The 20,390-nt window shown below is 43.6% G+C and overlaps 1 protein-coding gene across 4 annotated transcripts in view; it reads right to left on the bottom strand.

The window, feature by feature from the left end:
- Positions 1-11,431, bottom strand: part of STAG2 (stromal antigen 2) — a 76,094-nt gene extending 64,663 nt beyond the window's left edge. The window contains exon 1 of one of the 4 annotated variants that reach the window (XM_048318640.1): positions 11,278-11,431. The gene's annotated coding sequence lies outside the window, so the exon portion shown is untranslated. Of the gene's footprint in view, positions 1-9,987; positions 10,171-11,277 lie in introns of those variants that run through there. The other 3 variants (XM_048318639.1, XM_048318636.1, XM_048318638.1) reach the window with 3 other exon arrangements.
- Positions 11,432-20,390: the final 8,959 nt, after the last annotated feature.

Raw genomic sequence — 20,390 nt, 5'->3', positions numbered from 1 at the left:
AGCAGGAATGAAGTTTTCTTTTCCTGGCTCTATAGTTACAGAAGATTACTATTGGACCAGGTAACTGATACAACACTTCAACTACTGAAATAGTGAATATTTCTGTATTCTTACTGGCCAGAAGGTCCCATATCCTCTTCCATGCAGAAGCAGCGCACATTTGACTCCACAGGAATTTAACCCACAGAAAACTACTCCTCTTCACAGTTTAGCTCCTTAAATCAGTTCACCTGTAGGGTTCAAGGGGTGATAAAACACCCACAAGGCTAATAACAGAACATGTGGTCAGGACACAGAGACAGAACCACCCTGCTAGCGGCACCTACTCATGGAACTGCCCTGTGAATGGGAAGGTTCATCTTCAGTAGCTTGAAGTGAACAAGTATGGAAGGAAGAACACTATGAATGAGAGAGGAAATTCTGCACGTGAAATTATGTTGAAAAATTACTTAGTTACATAACTGCCTAATTCTGTTTTTTCACATTAGTGAAGTAACTAGTCTCTCCACCAACTACCCTCACAGAAAAAACCCTGCATTTTCAATGGACTGCCAGTTTGATTTCTCCCCTTCAAATCCCATTCAAAAAGCCGTTAATGTTTGATAGGAACTGAAAAATTAAACACTCAAGACAAACATTCGCACCATCAACATCTGTCAATGTATTCCAAGATTAGGTTTTTACATTAAAGCAGTTACTTATACTGTACATATTAGTATGTGGAATATGTCAACATATTCCACAATAGAATGAAAAAAAGAAGATGATACAACCGGACACACAACATACTTTTGAAATGGCTCTAGTATTCATCACCATATTCTTACACGTTTCTATCCTTCCTATCTTTCTTGCTATATTTTCCTTCTTCACAGTAATCCCATGTCATCTGCTAGGATGCTTAATTCCATATACACTAACAAACAGTGCTTATTGTAAAGGAACTGAAAAACTTCAGTAAGTTTCTTAAATCCCCAAGCTACCAAGAACATTGAGTCAATCTTGCATCCAAAAGAACCATTAGAATTTTTCCATGCTTCCCTTCACTGGAGATAGGGGAAGACTAAGCCCATTTGTAGGATTCTGCAAGAATGCATAAATCCTCTCTTGTGAACAAAACTTCCCTAACCAGTTTTGAATGCAAGGTATGCTTTGCATAGTTTACAGCCCCTTGGCACAAAAAGGAAAACCCTTGAGAATTCAATTTCACAGAGATTGTTACTGCATTTGGGGGTGAATAGGAAGAATTGTAATGAGTGACCTACTGTATATGAAGAGGATGACTTTCTACATTTTATTCTATCCAGTGCTATTGAACTGAAAGTGTCTAGAAAAGTTTTTGACATTTTTATATCATATTGATGTAAACAACCTGTGTCTTGCTACCTTTGAAAATTTCTGCTTAGCACCAACTACTGCTCTGAGGTACAATCATACTCTGAGTTAACTTTCATAAAACCACAGCACTGCTGAACAGAAATTGAGCAGTATAGCAGAGACAATGCAATGCAGCATGAGAAGTAAAATTCCTAAAGGCTGATTTTTTAAAATTATACTTCAACTGTCAAGCCACAGCTCTTCTGTGTGCAAAATCTGGTTTGTTTCACAGCGGAGTGGTAATACAGCATACACATGTCACTGCATCAGCAATACCTTTTAATTGATACACATTTTTTAAATTAATCAAATACTAATATATATCAGTTCTGAAAATACAGCTTATCAAAATTAGTTGAATGGAAGCACACTTAAAACAAGAACAGTTTAAACACAGAATATTTCAAAAAAAAGCAATTCAGTGGGGAAGAAGACCCAAACATTTTCCATTCTTATTGAAGCATTTGCCTTGTTAAACCATTTCTACATTTGGTAAATCAACATGCAAAAGCCAGTTTCACCTTTTCTTTAGCCGATTGTTTACTAAGCAAGTAATAACAGACCTATACCACAGATCCAAGAGAGATACTTGTGCAGCTTTCCTTTCTGGTTACCATAGTTTCAAATGAACTGTAGATTTCTAGAAATAATACTTATGAGAAGGAATAAAAATATCACTGCTTAAATATGAAAACTGCAAGAAGAATCATTTTGATTAGTGTATGAATGACACTTAAGTTAACAGGTAAATGCTTAGAAAAGGAAATTTGATTTGCAAGACTTCGTCAGACACAGTAAGTGAAGCCTGAGCACGGACAGGAGGAGAAGGATAAATACAGCACATGGAACGAGAGGGAAGAGAAAAGTAGGCACCAGAAAGTCATTTAACAGCCATTTACCTGTCTCTTTTTCAAAAATTCCTAACAAAAAAAAGCATCACCAGCTCGGAATAGGGACATTATGGTCTCAAGCCTCCAACACCAAGGGTGTTTATAAACATATACTGGGGGGGAGTATGAATCAATCTTCACAGGAATTTAAGACAACTGTAAGATTGGAAATAAAGAAGGACCTTCCAATAGGAACCGCCTAATAGACTGCCAGAGAGATTGTGGAACCTTCATCCTCTGAGACATTCAAAACTTGACTGGACAAGTGGCCTTACAGGACAAGACTTAAGAAAAGGCTTGATTAGACCTCCAGGTGTCCTTTCCCACCTATGCAATTCTGACCAAGAACACAAATAATTTTTTCATTGTGCCATTACTTCTAGGAAGCAACTACACATTCATTATGCAAAGCTTTATTTCACGCGGTGTTTAAAGGAAGTATTTTGGATACAGTTGTTCAAAAAGGTACATAAAAAACCAATAAAAATAAAATAGTATATAGCCATACACCAAACTGGAACTTTCCTGCAAGAATATTGTTCCCATCCCAAAATAGTACAAAATAGGTTTTACAAATTCTTATGTTATTAATCTTAAATTATTAAGATGATAGTCTTTCTTTTTCAAATGTATTTAAACTGTATTCTTTAACCTAAACCAAAATACAATATATCAATTCTCTTCCCTATTTCTCTGCCGCAAGCACAGCTCTACCATATAATATACAGACTGCAGCCCCTGGTCATTCTTGTTTTGAAGAACAAAAAAAAAAAAAAAAAAAAAGGCTTGATCAAGTCTTCCCAGTTTCCTCCCTTGCTCCCTTGGAAAAAAACATCATAATAATCAGTCCTCTGTTTCTTAGAATATCAGAAGTAAAATGGCCAGTGGTCAGGATGCACCGCCATCTTACACAAACTAAATTAGTTCACCACTATATCCATAATTACAAAAAATGTCTTATTCCAGGACTCATGTCAGACAGTCACCTTCAAATTGAAAACCAGACACCTCAAATGCACACATAAATTACGAGGCTGTGTTCTTGACATTTACTACTTACACTGGGGTTTTTTTTTAACTTCAGTAATCTATATAGTCAATTACCCACAGCACATTAATAAAAGTAACACATGAAAAAATACAGACCTTCAATATTCACACCCCTACTCCATACAAACCCTACTTATAATGAACTCTCCTTGCTGGAAATCAGCCAATTATATATATCACTTGCTTATTATCTGCTTACTAAGACTTGATATGGTCCAAATTTTCAGTTGATCCTTCTTAAGGGATGAACTGAGAGCTTTACCTAAAGGAATAACAGGTAATACCATGAAAGACTAAAAAAGCCTTAGCTTTAACAGTTTATTTTTATTTGTAAACAAAGTAGAAGTCAATTTTCTTTTGCCCAGATATGATGCTGCAAGGAAAGTCTTAAAACTTAGGCTGAAATCCTATGTTCAGAAAAAATCTGCAATTCAGCCATAACCAAGAACTGCAACATTACCTCCCCATCAACAATGCCCATCTCTTTCCTGTCAGTTAACATGGATTACACAATAGGAAAACAACTGCATTAAGTCCTCTTTACTATGTGACCACACACAGTACAACACACACCTTCCCAGGAAGCATCAAGCAAGTGTTCATCACATGATGCCTGCACTTGCTGGGACTGAGGTACCACTGGAGAAGGGAGAAACCTGAGGGAAGCCTGCAGGTAAGGTCAGGTGTCCTCCACATCACCCACAGCTCACTCACTCACAGGCCATAAGCTAAGCAGCATTTCACCAAACCTTTACAGCAACTCCAAAGCCAAATTTGGAATGCAATCCCAACTAAATAAAACATGCATACCTGAGGTTTGTTGTTACTTTTTAAAATAGCCAGTAGTTTCATAAATGTTTTGTCTTTCCAAAATGTCAGTATATTCAATTTCATTATTTTGTTAATAGGAAACATTGAAATTTCAGCTATAAATATTACCAATCTAAACCACTGCAGAGATATCCATTATATGGCAACAGGCACCATTTGAGACCTTTTCCAAAACGCAAGCAGAAGTCATCAGCTTGTTCTATCAACCCTTGAACAATGGGAACAGATGCAAAAGTACTTTCCTCTCTAGAGCTACACAGAAACAGTAACAAAAAACTGCTGTAGAAAACAAACTGATTTCTAGTGTCACACGTATTCCCTCACTCTAATATAATAACTAATCTTTACTGAAATAAAGCATAGAAAACTAAAATGCATAAAAGGTTGTGTAAGGGCAGGACTAATAAGCCATTAAATTCAGAGCCATAAGGAAATAAACCACTCACCTACCTACCAAAAAAGAAAAAATTCACAAAAAACCCCAAAACCAACCAACACATGTTCTCAGATACTTTTTTGGGTAGGTATTGTGATCAGCTTCTCAATCACAGATCACAAACTACCCTGCTATATATGCCAGTCTTCTTACATCTACTCCCTCTTCTGATCATATTCTTTTACAAAAATAAGCCTTCCAAAGGCAGAAATCATAGCTAGCTACACAATCAAAAAAATGTGCAGAATAGAAAACAATGAAGTATATACCTGGACAAAGCAGCTATCTGACAACTAACTTAGTTTCCCTCTGAAGCCACAATAAGTCAAGAGGTAGCTGCACACAAATATAGTCCTGTATGTCCTTCATTTCTGACTCAAACTGGCACAAAGAAATTTAAATACAGACTAGTGCTGTGCTCCTCCATGCAAACCTGTAGCCAGTACAGGCTAGGAAAAGCCAACTGCCACATGAAAGGCAAAGTGGTACCCTGGGGGATCAAATTTTCCCACATTCCTATCTCCAAAATTGGGTGCCAGATATCAGAAAATGTTTGTGAAAGAAATGTTTCTCTTTCCCTTCTTCCTACCCAAGATTTTGTAGATCTAGGAGACTTACACAGTGGAACACTTGGAAATAAACTGTTTGAGTATTCTGTGAAATAATGGAATGGCATAACCCATCAAATCTAGCATTCTGGTCTAGTCTCAGTGATCTCACCCATCAAACTGACAGGATCAAGAAAAAAAGAACACAGTTTATGTGTTGATACCTGAGCAGTGAAACATCTTTCTTGAGACAGAAGCCAGTCAGATAACAGCCCCTCAAGCTTCCCAATTTTAACAAACCAGCACCAGCCCTACAATTGCCTGTGATGATCTAAATGAGGGTCACCTTCAGAGATTTCCCTGACTTTGTATTTATTCTCATAAAAAAAAAAAAATAAAATAAAAAATCCAACTTTACCAGATTTTTATGAATTTCAAGATGAGAATACTAAAGGAAAATAAATTCTAGTTTAAACAACATACAATTAAAACTACAATTTTAACCTTGTACTCTCAAAATGAGTCTTTGCTTTAGCACTCTTAAGTAATACGTGACCTTGTCAAAAGTCACATCAGATTCCAAGGCTTACCCTTAAACCACAAAGACACAGAACTTTTTTTTTGAAAGCAAATTTTTTTTCTAATATAAAAAGCCAACTGAAGTCACTGTACTAACCTTCAAACACGAAACCTGTTCACTGAATGGAAGAGCTTAACTGGTTTACTCTCCAAAGCAGTCTTTTAAACTGAACAAACGCTCGCCCAAGAGCTCCAGTTCTGCAGATGTGACACTGCCAAGGCGACCGAAAGCGCTCCCTGCCACTTGCCCGCGCCCCATCCATCCCGCTCAGGGCTCCCCCGCCCGCGCAGCCGCGGCCCCGCCGCCGGGGCGCCCCCTGGGGACCGGGGGCGGCCGCTGCACGCGCCGCCCGCAGCCAAGCGCCGCCGCCGGGAGCTCGGCACGCCCCGCGCCCCGTCCCGCCGGGAAGGGCTCCACGCTCTTAACCAGGGCGTTTCATCTGCCTGCAGCCCTGCTCAGTTCCACCTCTGTGCGTAGTCAACAGGACAAAAGAGTCAGGAGGCAGAAGGAGGCCCAGAGCAGCCCACACCGCAGAACTGCCGGTGCCAATGACCCAGGAACTATGGGACCATGAAGAATTCCCATTTTTACTGAGCCTTTGAGTTTAAAAGGGGAGCTGGTCTAAAACGCTGGATGGTACTGAATCTAAACCACAGCTATAGGCTTCTATGTCACCATTTAAGTTTTTGTGATGCACATGAAAAAGAGCTCTTTCCATTCCTCCATATATTTGCTGTGTGCAAGCTTTTTTTCCCAACCTAAAACTCATATAAGATAAAGTTTTCAGAACATGAATGTTTAAAGTGATACTGAGAAAGAGAGCAAAGCTTTTATTTAAGAGTATTAAACTGGTATGTTGATGGCTGCTATCAATCACTTCTTTCCATGACAAAACAAATACTGAACCAGATGAAACTCTTGGAAATTCTCGCATCTCGCTGACAGAGACCAAATCGACAACATATTCCTCTTTCCAGTATGTTTTCTTAATTACACACACTGAAGAAAAAAAGGAAAAATAGAAAAAAACCCCCAAACCCACAAAATGAAAGAACACCCACCACCAAAACCCAACAGTACCATTTTGGAAATTCACACCTACAATATTCTCCTAAGTTTTCGAATTAGTCAGAGAAGAAATGGCCACTGTAGGCAGAGATCACACTGAGTTGAAAACCTTGTCTCATCTGACAAAACACAGAATTCCAGTACCACAACCAACAAGCACAAGTAACAAGCAGAAATATTTGCTTATTTTCTGGGATTCATTGGTGTAAATAAGCAACCAAAGTATTTCAAGTTTCTGTAAAACATACAACCTGTTTTTGCTGGCACACAAGTTTCAGAAAAGCTCATCCTCCTAAAATATTTGCCTGCAGCAAAACAACTGAGACAGTAAGACCACAAATGAAAATGACAAACGAGGATTCTGGAATCATTCTAAATTTGAACCGTAAGTGACAAAGAGCAATCTAATTTTAAGAAGTTCATAAAGCTTTGATGTGCCAACATCATTTCATGACTTAACTAAGTCTAACACAGTTGCTCCCACCACCAAGAGCAGGAACTTTCAAGTGGTTTGTTGCCTGCAGCTATTTTCTACAGGAGACTGCAGTAGCATGTAATATTCAAGAGAAGCTGTCTACATTACTTTTTTTTTTTATAATTCAGTTGCTGTTGGTAAATTATACTGAGACAAAATAAACCTAGAGAGTATTTAACTGACAATTCTATTTACACTCCTTCCAAGTGGAAATTGTTTCACTCCAAACATTGAAAGACTTGAACACGTAAAGTTCAAATGTGACATATTTATGGAAGTTAAGTTAGATTAACAACCAGCTAACTGAATACGCCAATTCATAATATGAAGGCTATTCAAGTAACAGAATGCATTTTTAAACTAAGTATTTTAGTAAGCTATGAACTACCAATACTTCGTCATTTCACAGACCCAATTTCTTTTAAATATATTCAAGTATCACAGAATCCTTGATTTGAATCAACTCAAATTAATTTCACTTTTCAATTACAAAATATCAAGACTTTATATCTAGAAGATGAGAGCTGTACATAAATTTTAACTGTTCTTAAATTCTTAAATACAAGTTTAACAAATCCTTACATTGCTTATTGATTCTATTCAGCATTATCTTCCTGAAACTGTAAATGCATGAAAAAGCTCCAAAAGCATAACTCTGGCCCAAGTACATAACTTGGGAGTTATCTGAAGTCTAGGAAGTATCACAGAAAAACTAAGTCTCTCCTATCCCCTAGTTCCATGCCTGTGGGTTTTTTGGTTGGTTGGTTGAATTTAAGCTTATACAACAGCCAAGCTTAAGTTTACCATAGCTAACTTAATACAAACAACAGCAACAGAAGTTCAGGTGGTTTGTGTCACAGGTTGCACAAAGCCCACCCATAGACAACACCATAAAATGTCACCGGTTTTGTCAAAAACAGCCAACATAAGCCCTGTGAGTTACAGAGCAAGATCTATTTGTCAGAGATGGGATTCAATTAGTATTTTTCTCCTTTGTATAATTTCGAAGCTTTTTTTAGTCTTTGCTTAATCAGAACAGTGTGGGGATTCCAGCCCGTTCACCTCCAGGGCTTTCAGCAGCAAAAATTCATGTTTATAGTAAAAGCAAGGCAGCTCTCACACCAAGTTTCATTTAGTAATGAAACTGTTATCATGGCTATAAAAGAAAACAAACTATGTTACCCAAGGAAGAGCCCTCTACCAGATCTGTGGTACTAGTCTGTGACTGACCACCACGAAGACTGATCACAAAATTATGAGTTGACGATAATGAACAGGTAATACCAAGATGACAGAGATTAATGACTGTCAACTGCACAATCACTCGTGGTATTTATCTGCAAACCATCAGCCAGCTTGCACATGGGTAAGTCTTGGGAGAGTTCAATACCAGATAAATACTCCAGAAATAATAATAAATAGATTGCTGATTTAAGGAAAAGAGACTATGAAAAACGGAAAAAGTTGTTTCGAATGGCCGAGCACTACAGACGAGAAAGAAGTAATCAATCACAAATCGAGACGGAACTGCCAAGAGTTAACAGGGAGACTTATGCTTGGAGAACACCTCGCTGTAGGAAACGCTAGGAACTCTCATTCTTGGTCATTTAAAACAGGGCTCAACAAAACTCCCAGAGAGGATAAAAGCGTCCGTGCAACGACTTCCAGGGAAGCGATCCAAAAGGCGTTTTCCTATGGTTCCCTTCCAGCAGCCTCGCGAGCCGTGCACGCGGGATGCCGAGCTAAGCCCGGGCAGCGCCGGCCGCGCTCGCCCCGAGCCGGGCGGAGAGGCCCGGCCGGGCCCGGAGGAAGCGGCCGCCTCCCGCGCGGCGGTGGCCAATGGGCGGCGGGCGCGGCCCGAGGCGCGGCGAGCAGGCCCGGCGGGGCCGCCGTGACGCACTTCGGCAACCGCCCGCCCGGACCGCGCCGGCACGGCCCCCCCGCAACCCGCGCCGGGCGGCGGCCCCGGAGCGCGCAGCGAAAACGCGGGGTCACACCGGCGGCTCAGGAGCCTCGGGAGACCGGACACGCCAGGGTGTGGCTCGAGGAGCGCACGGAAAGGGAGAGCTTTCGAGCGCGGGCGGGGCGGGGGGGAGGTAAGCAGCAGCGCTACCCAGGCTGCCAAAAGTAATTAAAAAACAAAACAAACGAAACAAACAAACAAAAAAATCCCAACCAACCACGCACCCCACCTCCCCCCCTCAGTAACTAGAGCACTGGAGTCGGCAGTGATCGAAACTTTGTGTCAGCTCCTAACGCCGCATCCCGTGGGAACATAAGAAAGGAGAGCCGAGCCTGGGCAGTAAAATAAATAAATAAAAGCAGCGAAAGAGGGGCCCGATCGCCTCCGCGCCCGCTTTCGGGGGCGAGGAGGAAAAAAAAAAAAAAAAAATTGAGGTCGGTGGGTCCCGGATTTCCACGGGGCAGACGGATTATACAACGCCACCAGAACAGAGGAAGGCATGGAGGCAGAGCGGCCGGGAGCAGAGCGGTGCGGGCCCCCAAGGCCAGCACGCCCAGCACCAGGGATACGCTTGGGCAGGGAGAGGAATTCCCGGAAAACAGGGCCTCCCTGCCCAGCCATCTGCGGCCGCTCACTCCGCTGTCCCTCCGATCCTAACCACAGCAACAACTACATATACATATATACTTTTTTTTTTTTTTTTTTTAACCTGTGTAGAGAAAATAAGCGCCCAGAAAAGAGAAACACCAGGAAAGCTCTCGTTTCCTACCTGGGCAGGGTTCAGCTCAGTTCAGTGCGTGCCGAGGGGGAGGGGGCAGAGGAGCACTATCTAAAACAAAAGTGGCGCCAAAACCCCCCAGTAAGAAGCGTTCTCCTTCCTCCTCCTCCTGCCCCCCTCCCCCACCGGGGCCGGCGAGAGCCCAGCGGGGTTCCAGCAACACGCGGCTCCCGGCATCGGGCGTCCCCGGCACAAGTTGGCAAGCGCCCTTTCTTTACAAAAAAAAATAAAGGAAGCCGAACGGAAACTGCCACAACTCTTCCTCTTAGCGGGCAGCCGCCGAGGAGCTCGGCCAAAGTCACTCGGAAGGGAAAAGTCGACCCACAAAGGCCTTCCCCGAGCTGGGCGCCGGGGCGGGGGGGCAGCGAAGGGAGGCGGGGGGGGAGGGAGGGAAGGTGCAGGTCAGTCCTCACGTCCTCCCTTGGGCCGAGGGAGTTCCGCTCCCGCAAGCCCTCCTATGCACTCACAGGGAAAGGCGGCCAGAGTTGCCCCAGCTCTGGCAAGAGAGACTGAGCACAGAAAGAAACCCCGATCCCTCGGCACTTCCCTGCGCGCTCCGGGAGCGGGCTGGAAGGAAAAACTCGGCTGCTGGGCAGCGGGGAGTAGGGGGAAGGAAGCCGTGGCGAGCGCTGTCAAGGGTGCGAGTCCCCTGCCTGCGGCCTCCCCCGACATTCGACCCCGGGGGACCGGCAGCCGCCCCACCATTTTCTCTGCGCGGCCCAGCGCTCCCCCCGAGCGCAGCACGGGCCCCGACCCCATTTCCCTCGCTTGCCCACCCGAGCGGCCCGGCCCGGCTCGCCCGCACACACACCCCACGCACACAATGCCCGAGTCCTCCATCTTGCCGGCAGCCCCTGCTCGGCTCGGCAGAAGGGGGGAGGAGGAGGAGGAGGAGAAGGCGGTTCTCCATTTTAGCTCGCCGAGCGCCAGGCCCGGCCTGCCCGCGGCCGGCTCCGGGGAGGAGGAAGGGGGCCGGGGCGGGCACGGGGGCCGCTTTCGGCGCCCTCTCGCTCTCTCACTCGCGCTCCGCTCGCCTCCCCCCTCCCCGCCGCGGCGCGCCGGGAACGGGGGGTGGGGAAGTGGGGGGCTGGAGTGTTTTCGCGGCTCGGCCCCGCCGTCCTCCATCTTGGCTGCGCGCAGTCCCCGCGGCCAGCCGGCCTGGCGCCCCGCGCGGGCCCAGGCGCCGCGGGCCTCGGCCCGGCCTCTCATCGCCGCCGCGCACCGCGATTCCGCGTCCCCCCGCCAAACTTCCAGAAGCTTCGCCGCCATTTTCTAACTTACCTTGCCCAGTGTCGGCGTAGGCAGCGAGGAGGCCCCGGCGCGCAGCTCCGCTCCCGTATCCCTGGCGCGGCTCGCCGGCTGCGCGCCCGTCCCGGCCGGTGCCGGGCTGTGGGCGCGGAGGGGGCGCGGGGCGCGGGCGGGTCGGGGTTATTTAATTTGGCGGCGGCGCTGGGGATTGTTTGGGGTGTTCGCTGCTCGGCGGCTCGCGGGCGAATGGAGGGCGCAGGCGCCACCTGGCGGCCGCCCAGCGGGGCCCGCTCTCCTGGGCGTGGGGCGACACCTGCCGGCCGCCTGCAGCAGCGCCGCGCCGAGCGGGGTAAACAAGGTGCGGCGCATGCGCGGGGCCGCGCGCGGGGCGGGAGCGCAGCTGCTGCGGGGCGGGCCCGGGATGGGATCGGGGCCGCGGCACGGCCTAAAAAGGAGCGGCCGCTCGGACACGGGGCGAGCTCGCAGGACGCGCCTGGCCGCACGCAGGCGTGGGGCCCTTTGCTGTTGCAACCTTGGAGTAATTGGGCATAATCGTCCGGCCGAGGCAAAGGTGGGCCTTACCGAAGTGAGCTGCGGAGCCAATGCCGCCGGGCCGCCCTCGCTCCCTGCGCGGTGCCCCCGGGAAGCCAGGTCGTGTGCGAGGGAGCCCGTGGCTTGGGAGATAAGTGTGCGGCTGCCCACATGGATGTAGGGTGCCTTATCTTGAGAGCTGCAGGACGCGCACAGAGGCAGTGTCTGCTGGCACCGAGGGCAGTTCGCGTGGTCGGGAGCGTTCTCCAGACATGCTTTCTGCTTCTGCCCATCGCCAAGTGTGTTCGTAGTTAGATGAGCATTCGTGGGATTCGTTTTTTCTCCCTGCATGAGGATTGTATGAACCTGAAGCTCTCCATATAAGCAGTACAGAATTCTTAAAGTAACCAGATACACAATTTGTGACACGGTTTTTTTTCACTTTATTGTGTAATGCTGAGCACATCGTTTATGCTGAATAGTTCTACGTAAGATTATATTTAGATCCGTCAGCACAGTAATAGTTTTGTCCTGGTAATTCGTCTCTAATCACCCTCATGTGTTTATCTACTTATAATTTTGGGGACAGTGTTAGCATAACTAAGCAGTCTCTAAGCCGAGTTACTCTGCGCACCTGCCTAACAAAGGCAGGATACTTAAGAGAAAAGTATCCACCGGTTCCAGTCTTTTCAAAACTAAGATGAGGCGTTCCGAGGAAAAATAACACACACAATGGAAATCGTGATCAGATTAGGAGTGTTTAAAATAAAATTTAAATTAAAAACCAGCGTAATGTAAGTTGATGACACCTAGGAATTCTAGATACAATCTGTCAGTTGGTACGTGAGACAGGCTTACAAAAATAAATTCTATTTCGTAGCTTGAATTCACATTTCAGATCGTTTTGCACCTTCTGTCAAGTTTAGAGGAAACAAGAAAATAAGCAGAAAGACTGCCTTATAGGGAACACTTTAAAATAGCATCCTGAATGCCCAGTCATACAACTATGTTCATGGTTTCAATTACAGCTACAGGTGCTGCTGCTGATCTTTAATCTGATAGTGTCTGGAAACTGTAGAAGAATTGCGTATTTTTAAAACCCCACCAAACTTAATGTAAGCCTTAAAAATTATCTGTAGTGTTATAGAACGACACTTAGGAATAAATGGAAAGGAGCTGGATCTGTTTGTGCTTCTCCCATACAAAGTCGACTTCTGACAGCTGCCAGATAGACAACTTTCCATAAAAATAAACTACAACATTTTGCCTGCACACAGAATTACAGTAATGTGTCTTCTGCTTGAGATACAACAGGGATAACTCATATTACAACTCCAAAACTTTGCAAGATTATAGCAGTTTACTGCAGGAGCTGGCAGGAGCAGAACACAAGGCAGCTCCAGTCAGCTGCGCATGAAATACGTGTACAGCACACATGTATTTTGTTCTATTCCAGAAACACTGTAGTTCACACTTGAGCTCACAGCTGAGAGGTTTAGGTACATGTGTTTACCTAATGTGAAGAAAACGTGACATAGTTTTTAAGGTGTGGTTTTGAAGGAATGAGTGTGCAAGCACTGACAATACCATGGCAGAGAGTTCAGCCCATTTCCAAAGCTGACTCAGGCCTTGGAAGCCCAGACCCATAACACTTCTAGGTGTCCTGACTCACACGACAGAATTTGCTTTTTTCTACTTGTGACAGAACCTGGAAGCGCTCTAGAGACCAGACTCCAGGTGCAGCAGCACATTACAAACCCCTGGTCACAGAGCCTGCCTAAGAGGATTTCGCATTCCCCATCAATTTCCTCCCTTGCAGTTGTTTCATTCAGCTGTTAGCTCAGCCCTGTCTTAGCAAAACTTGCTTCATCAGACAAGGGGGGAGGGACATTTGTTTTCTAAGGGACTGGTTTGATTCCCACCCCCCCAACCCAGATCATTTCTCTGAGCTGTTCCAACACAACTGCAGGAGCACTTCAGTCAGCACAGCTGAAGGTGCTGAGCACACTGGTGAGGCCAGGAAAGTTTCTGCTCTGCTCCAGTGACCAGAAGACAGGAATTTCTTGAGTCAGCTGTGCCCTGTGAGGATTCCTCACATTTAAGGGGGCCAAACTGGCTCTCTGAAGAGCTTAACTCCTGCATTTTCCTCATGAGGAGATCATGCTTCTGGGACTGAGCCTTCCAGTTGGTACAACAGGGAAGAGGATGAAAAGCAGTTCCTCTGCTAGCACACCACTTATTTCTAAGCTACCAATTCCAGAGTGGGCTTCTACCATTGGTTCAGACTTTGGGAAAAAAATAAAGACCATCCTGAAGTTTCAGTATAGTTTTAGCACAATAGCGTCCTTTCCAATACAATGAAAAATGTAAAAGAAAAATAAGTGTTATCTAAGCATTATAAAGAAATAGAGATATTTTAAATTCTGACCTGTCTAGAAAGGATTTATATCTGATAGAAAAGAAGTTCTGTGAAAAACTAGGAGAAAGTATTTTACTGAACTATGTCATCTTTCTCAAAAAAGCTACTCTTTAGGTGCTTCAAAGTCCATCATTTCTGATATTGAGCCCAATTTAGAGAGGATTTAACAAAGACTTTACAACAGGCACTGTTATTATGCTTGATCCAAAGAGAGCTTCATGATCAGTCACACAGGAAACTGAGCAAGGAGAGGGCAGATACCAATTCCGTGTCTGAATTAATGGCCAGAGGTTCACCACTAGAGAAGATCAGAATAAACTCAAGCTGCCATATGGCTGATTCATTTTTCCAGGCAGGAGATTCATGCTCATGCTACTTCCTTTTCTTTTCATGCTTCTTCCTTTTTTTTCTCCTGTGGAATAGGAACCCCCTCTGCAGTTCCGTTTCCTCATTTGTATTATTAAAAAAACCCAACAAAACAAAACAACCAATTAAAAAAACCCCAAAAACAACACCACAAAAAACCACCAACACACCACCACCCACAATCATTTATTTATTTATTTATTTATTTATTTTAAGACTTTGCTTTTGAGAATTGGAAAAAGAAACCAGAATTTGTGTATTGGATTTGTCCTAAGGTGAGGTGGTAGCTTTGATGGCCTGTATTGAATAAGGCACGGCCATACTTTTGTCTGCTGAGATGGCTACAGAGGGAAAAAGCAGTCTTCCTAGCCAAGTTTTTTTCCCCAGATTTTTGAATCTGGCTTAGTCACTCCAGGGAAATCTGCTCTAAATCCTTTTGAAGATGAGCTATTACATAATAAACAAAAATAAAGACCATTAAATGGGTTACTTTTCCATAATTTGCAGGAGAGATTGCACATCAGTAGCTCCTTAGGTCTTTCCCTGCTCTGTGAATAATTTCTTCCTTTTTCCGTTTATGTCTCCCTTGCATGCCCCTATTTCTCACCAGGTCTTTCCAGAACACCCAATTCATCTCTGAATTTTCTTTGAGCCAGTAAGTTTCTGCCTGCTCCTTCTGTGAAGGAGCACAGAATCACAGTTTGTCCCATACCACTACAAAGGAAGGAAGTTTTAACTCCCCTTCATTATTAGCTCTAAAATTGAACAGAATCCCAGTAAGTTGCAGATTCCTTCCTGCTAATTGCATTATGAGCAACAGCTTTACTCAGTCCTCTGTGCCACTTGTTACCCAAAGCCCCATGCTGATTCCCCTGTTTGGGTGAGGTGCTCTTTCTAAGTCTTGTTCTTCGAAATAAAAATCCCTTAGTCAGGTTCTAAAGTTCCATCTCCAAACTGTGTAAAGGCCACACCAGTTTTTGGTAGGAAATAATGAAAAGCCCTTCTCCTGGCTGCAGTCAGGACAAGTCGCTTTCACTTGAGGCATCACCTCACCCTAGGTACAGGAACAAGTGTTACCAATCAGGCTACCACTCTTGGATTCAGGACACAATCTGCTTCGGTTTCCAGATGTAAGGAAGTTTTGGAAGACACGGGCAAGACATGTTTGTGTCCTGTAGCTAAGTCCAGGCAGAGGGACCATGAATCATGGTCCATTTTATGAGTCAGGCACTATGACAGCCTCAGTGACAAAGTCTGAGGAGGAAGCATAGGAACCAGAGAAACATGTTTCAAACTGGGTAAGCCAGGTAAGTGGCAGGGCCCACTTAAAGGCAGCAAAAACAGTGTGAGACAGAAAAAGGGCTGGGGTGAGAAGCTTTCAAGAACTGAAATAAGGTCAAGCAGGCCAAACAGCACAACTGATGCCAAGCAAGGGAAGCAGCTTTAGCTGAGAAACAGCTAAAAATCCAGTGAAACTATATCACACTCTGGGTGTGTAGGGTACCTAACCCATCAGGAACACAAAGCAGTTCTCAGTTGGTCAGAGTTCATAGGGCTCCACCCCCCCTGAGACTCTGACATGGAGCCAGGGGTTGCCTAAAAAGGGGAGAAAGGAGGCTGGCTTGTGGTTAGGTGAAGTTAGAATAGAACTGAGACAGAAACATCATTATTCAGCTCAACCTCTGCCCAAGTTCACAGAGCAAAACAGTTATAAACAACAGAGTCAAATACTTTTGTGTTTAAGCTTGGAAGAAAATCCTCTATCAAATGTATGGGACAGCACTTCTCTATATGTGCAAGCAAACACAAGGTTTGGATGATGTACCTTGATCTTTTCCCCACAAACTACTGAGGCAGGGGGTTAAAGGGGAGGTCTAGGCAATGGGGAGTTGTTAATGACAGATAAGGTCAAGGAACAGATTACTCTTTCAGATAAGCTTGTATGGTTTTCTGGGGCTGACCTACCACATTCCCAAGGTCCTATATATGTATGTCTGTCCCTAACACAGTTTCCTTTGGTTTAGATTTCACCATCAACCAACTTCAAGGTTTCTTTCAGACTGTGTTTCTCGCAGGTCACTCCCCTACTGCCGGTTGTGTCTGGGGCTCAAGGCCTTTTTTGCTGCCTCACCTGTGACACAGCAGGCAGTGGAAGCAAAGCAAAGTGTCATCGTGGCATTAGCTGTGATTAAAGTTTTTTGGAAGTGGCACAATGCATAACAAGTGACATGTTGGTGGTTGCACAGGTGTTCAAAATCGTTAAGATAAAAATACTTCTTTTAGACCGTAACTTCCTTTAGTGTGATAGTAGCAGGCCTACAAAGCCTCAGTGCCAGCAGCTGTGAACGAAGTGTTTTCCTCTCCATGGCAAAGAGCACACCTGGGATGCTCACTATAAACACCGAGGACAGTGATTCTCACTCTCACTCCCCCAGGGAATCCCCACGTTTCCATTCCCTGTACCTCTGGTTCCAGCTGTGGGCCCAGCAGAAGTGAAGCTTCCAACCCGGAACATCAGTCTTCCTAAAAGACACTTGCAATTGCAAATTAAGCCTTTAAGAAAGCAACCGTTGACAAAGTTATAAAAGTCCTAAATTGTGATGCAGATGCCAAATTGTTATTTTTGGTACATCTATTTTGCAAAACACCCATTTGAAGCAACAGTTACTTTTCTAGTGGCTTGTACCCTGCAGACAGAGCTCCCATACTGACTCCAGTAACATCACGTGGGTCAGTTATGCATGACAGGGAGGTAAAGTCAGTCCTGGACTCAGAAACTTCTCTCTGTAACCCAAGAGTTAAAAAGAAGAGATGCCTGTGGCTTGACACCCACTTTTGAAAAGCTTGTATTCAGAAGATTAACTATTTGGCTCAGGTGATGACTCTCATCATACACTGCAAAATTAAGTTACGTAAGAGAAATTGTGTCAAGAGTTTTACAGCAAGATCTAACTACAAAATCAAAAAGACATAACATGAATAAATTTAAATGCTGTCTTGGTAATCTTTGAAGGTTCTATTAATTCACTCTCCAAAATTTGAAGGTGACCATACACATTTATACTAAACCTGGCTTTTCAGCAATTATTGTAGGTGTTTTCACAGTGGGACTCTGCAAATGTGTTTTTAATTTTTTGATAGTAAGCACAATTTTCAATGTGAGAGCAAGACTAATTCCAGTATTTCTCCAATACATTTGCAGCAATTATTACTTATCAAGCAATTTATCTCAGCCAACATAATAGCTATCCAGGCTATAAAACTGTAAATCAGTAATTACCTAAAAGCAACCAATTAGTTTTCAACCAGCTTTAAATATTATAAACTCACAACATAATTAATACCATTTTGTCCCAGATTTTTCTTGGGGTTTTGTTACCCAAATCATTTGTAAATGAATATATACCATCTTCTTTCCTGTCCTAAGAAAAAGCAAGTTTTTAGGTAAGTTAGCCACAGAGCCATGTTCTCTGGGTTAACACTTGTAGTTTTACTGAAATGTTATCAGTATTGCTTAATAGGAATTCCTGGCTAAGAAAAAATTAAAGATAAAATCTGAATTTCAGCACAGGTTGTTTATCATCACATGCCATTTGCCTTCTCACAGAAAGCCACATTATAATTACAGCACATTAATTGCTGCACAGCAGCATTGGTAGAGCTCTTGAAGGGACATGACACAGTGACATGACACAGAGGCATTTGCAAAGATGAGAAGGTACTTCCAACAACCCGAATCAGTGTGAAGCCACGGCAGGGACATGGGGGAGGAAAGATTTTCTTGATCAAGTTTTCAAGCTACTCAGTAAAACTGAATGCATGTAAACCACACAAAAAACTGGGAGAGTATTCACTAAGTTCACTATATAAACTTAGCGAGAGTGTACTAAGAGGGAGAGTATTTACTCATACTTCAGTTCCATGAGGAATTAAGGTGGATGTGGGTAGACTGGCTCTTTCCATCTGACCCTATGGAGAAGGAGACCCGCACCCTTCACGAGCCACGTTCAAGAACTGAGGCCAATCCAGCTGCTCTGCACAAGACCAACACGAAGAAGCCTCCATGGCAGCACTGGGAGCACTCTCTAGCCTTCTCTGGCATCTGGCCTTGCTGACAGGAGTCAGTCATGCACAAAGCAGAGGGTAACAAAGAACACCGTGTTAACAACTCACTGTTCAAATCCTCACTGCTGTAGAAAAACACTGCAAAAGCCAGAAAAATCTCCAGCTCCTCCTTTGCTCTATGAAGAGCTGACCTTCACACATCAGATGCTTGAACTTCCACACCTTGTAAGGTAGAGCAGACTCTCTTCCAAGTAGTTCCTGAATACCACAGCAGCAAAGGTCACTGCCTCTGGTAATGCTCCATCCTAGAGTACACCACTTCAGCTTGGTTTCACATGAACACCATATTCAAGTGCCTGTGTTAACCTCCCACCCAGTTATAATTCAATTCCAACCACCCATTGTATTTACACTTCTGTTAATTACAATAAAAACAAATAGAAAAGGTAACTTTAAAACCCATGTCTTAGATTAACAGCAACGCTTTGAAAAAGTTAACAAACTATTTGTCCTGTAGCTTCAGACTGCACATAGAGCTAACAAAAAAACCCACTGAAGAACTGTGGTCAAAACTAACCAGACAATGCTAAAATGAATATTTAAATACTCTAACTAAAGAAAAAACAACCAAAACCCAAGTAATAATTTAAGAAGGTTTTTTTGTATTATGAGGTTAAGATCAAGTCCCAAAACAAATTTTAAAAAAGTCCAGACATCTCCACTGCTGTAGAGACAGAAGCTGCTGCAATCAGCTCAGTAAGTCAACTGTTGTGTTTCAGGCCCCATGTTTCAAGGCAGGGAGAAAAAGCTCCATGCATAACAAAAACATTGGCTCTTTGGGTTCTCCTTATTTTAGCCTTCTGTTTCTAAATGAGCTATGCACTTCCCATGCTTTCTAAGCAACACACTTCCAGGACATTATTGAAAATCCTTGTAAATCTCTCATGTATTCAGAGTAGCGAGTAGTTCTGCTGCTACAAATAATACCAAAGAAAGTTTTTATACAGAAGCCACTAGAAGAAAGTTACTGAATACTGATACTTGAATATATTGTACAGCTCCCAGGTAACTCTTATTAAAATCAGCTCCCAGGGCATCTTTGTCCTGCTGCTAGCCTCCTTTTCAAAGCCCCTGTGCTTCCACTCTGTTTAACTGCATCCTTCATTTCTGTCTCTTTAAACACTCAGCCCAATATTAGAGGCCATGGAATTTCTTCTCTGTTTCTTTAAGATACTGAAAATCAAAGTAATTCGAAAAAAAAAATCTTCCTAATTCAAGCTGTCAGAATTTGATGACTACGCTAATTATTTTTTCACATTTAGTCTGAATAGAACTCTGATTATAGTTTTTTTTAAAAAACCCTAAACCTACAAGCAGTTATTTTGTCATCTCACTAACAGGTTTTTAACCCTTTAATGTCCCTAAGTGATTACAATTTGAATTGCTATATAGCTGTATCTTTTATGATATTAATGAAAAAGTTGCAGTAAGGGATATGTATATAAAATATAAAAGTATATACCTTTTAAAAGTTAACAAGCTTTACCACAAAGCATTCATGCAAAGTAGGACAATGTGTTTGCTCTCCATTGCAGTGTAGAAGGTTCTTTGTGTGACCTACTTCCCAGTTTTTCTCAGACAATTTACATACTACACTTACACTCCAAACCATCTCCTTGCTGAGATTTAGTTTAGTAACAGTTTAAGTTAAATTTGGTCCATCTCTTTCATAGACAGGACGTTGAGCCACTTGCCAGGTTCTGCA

The sequence above is a fragment of the Corvus hawaiiensis genome, chromosome 14 (assembly GCF_020740725.1).
Source record: "Corvus hawaiiensis isolate bCorHaw1 chromosome 14, bCorHaw1.pri.cur, whole genome shotgun sequence".
Lineage (NCBI taxonomy): Eukaryota > Metazoa > Chordata > Aves > Passeriformes > Corvidae > Corvus > Corvus hawaiiensis.
The sequence above is the reverse complement of the archived record's forward strand: the minus strand, read 5'-3'. Positions and strand labels throughout refer to the sequence as shown.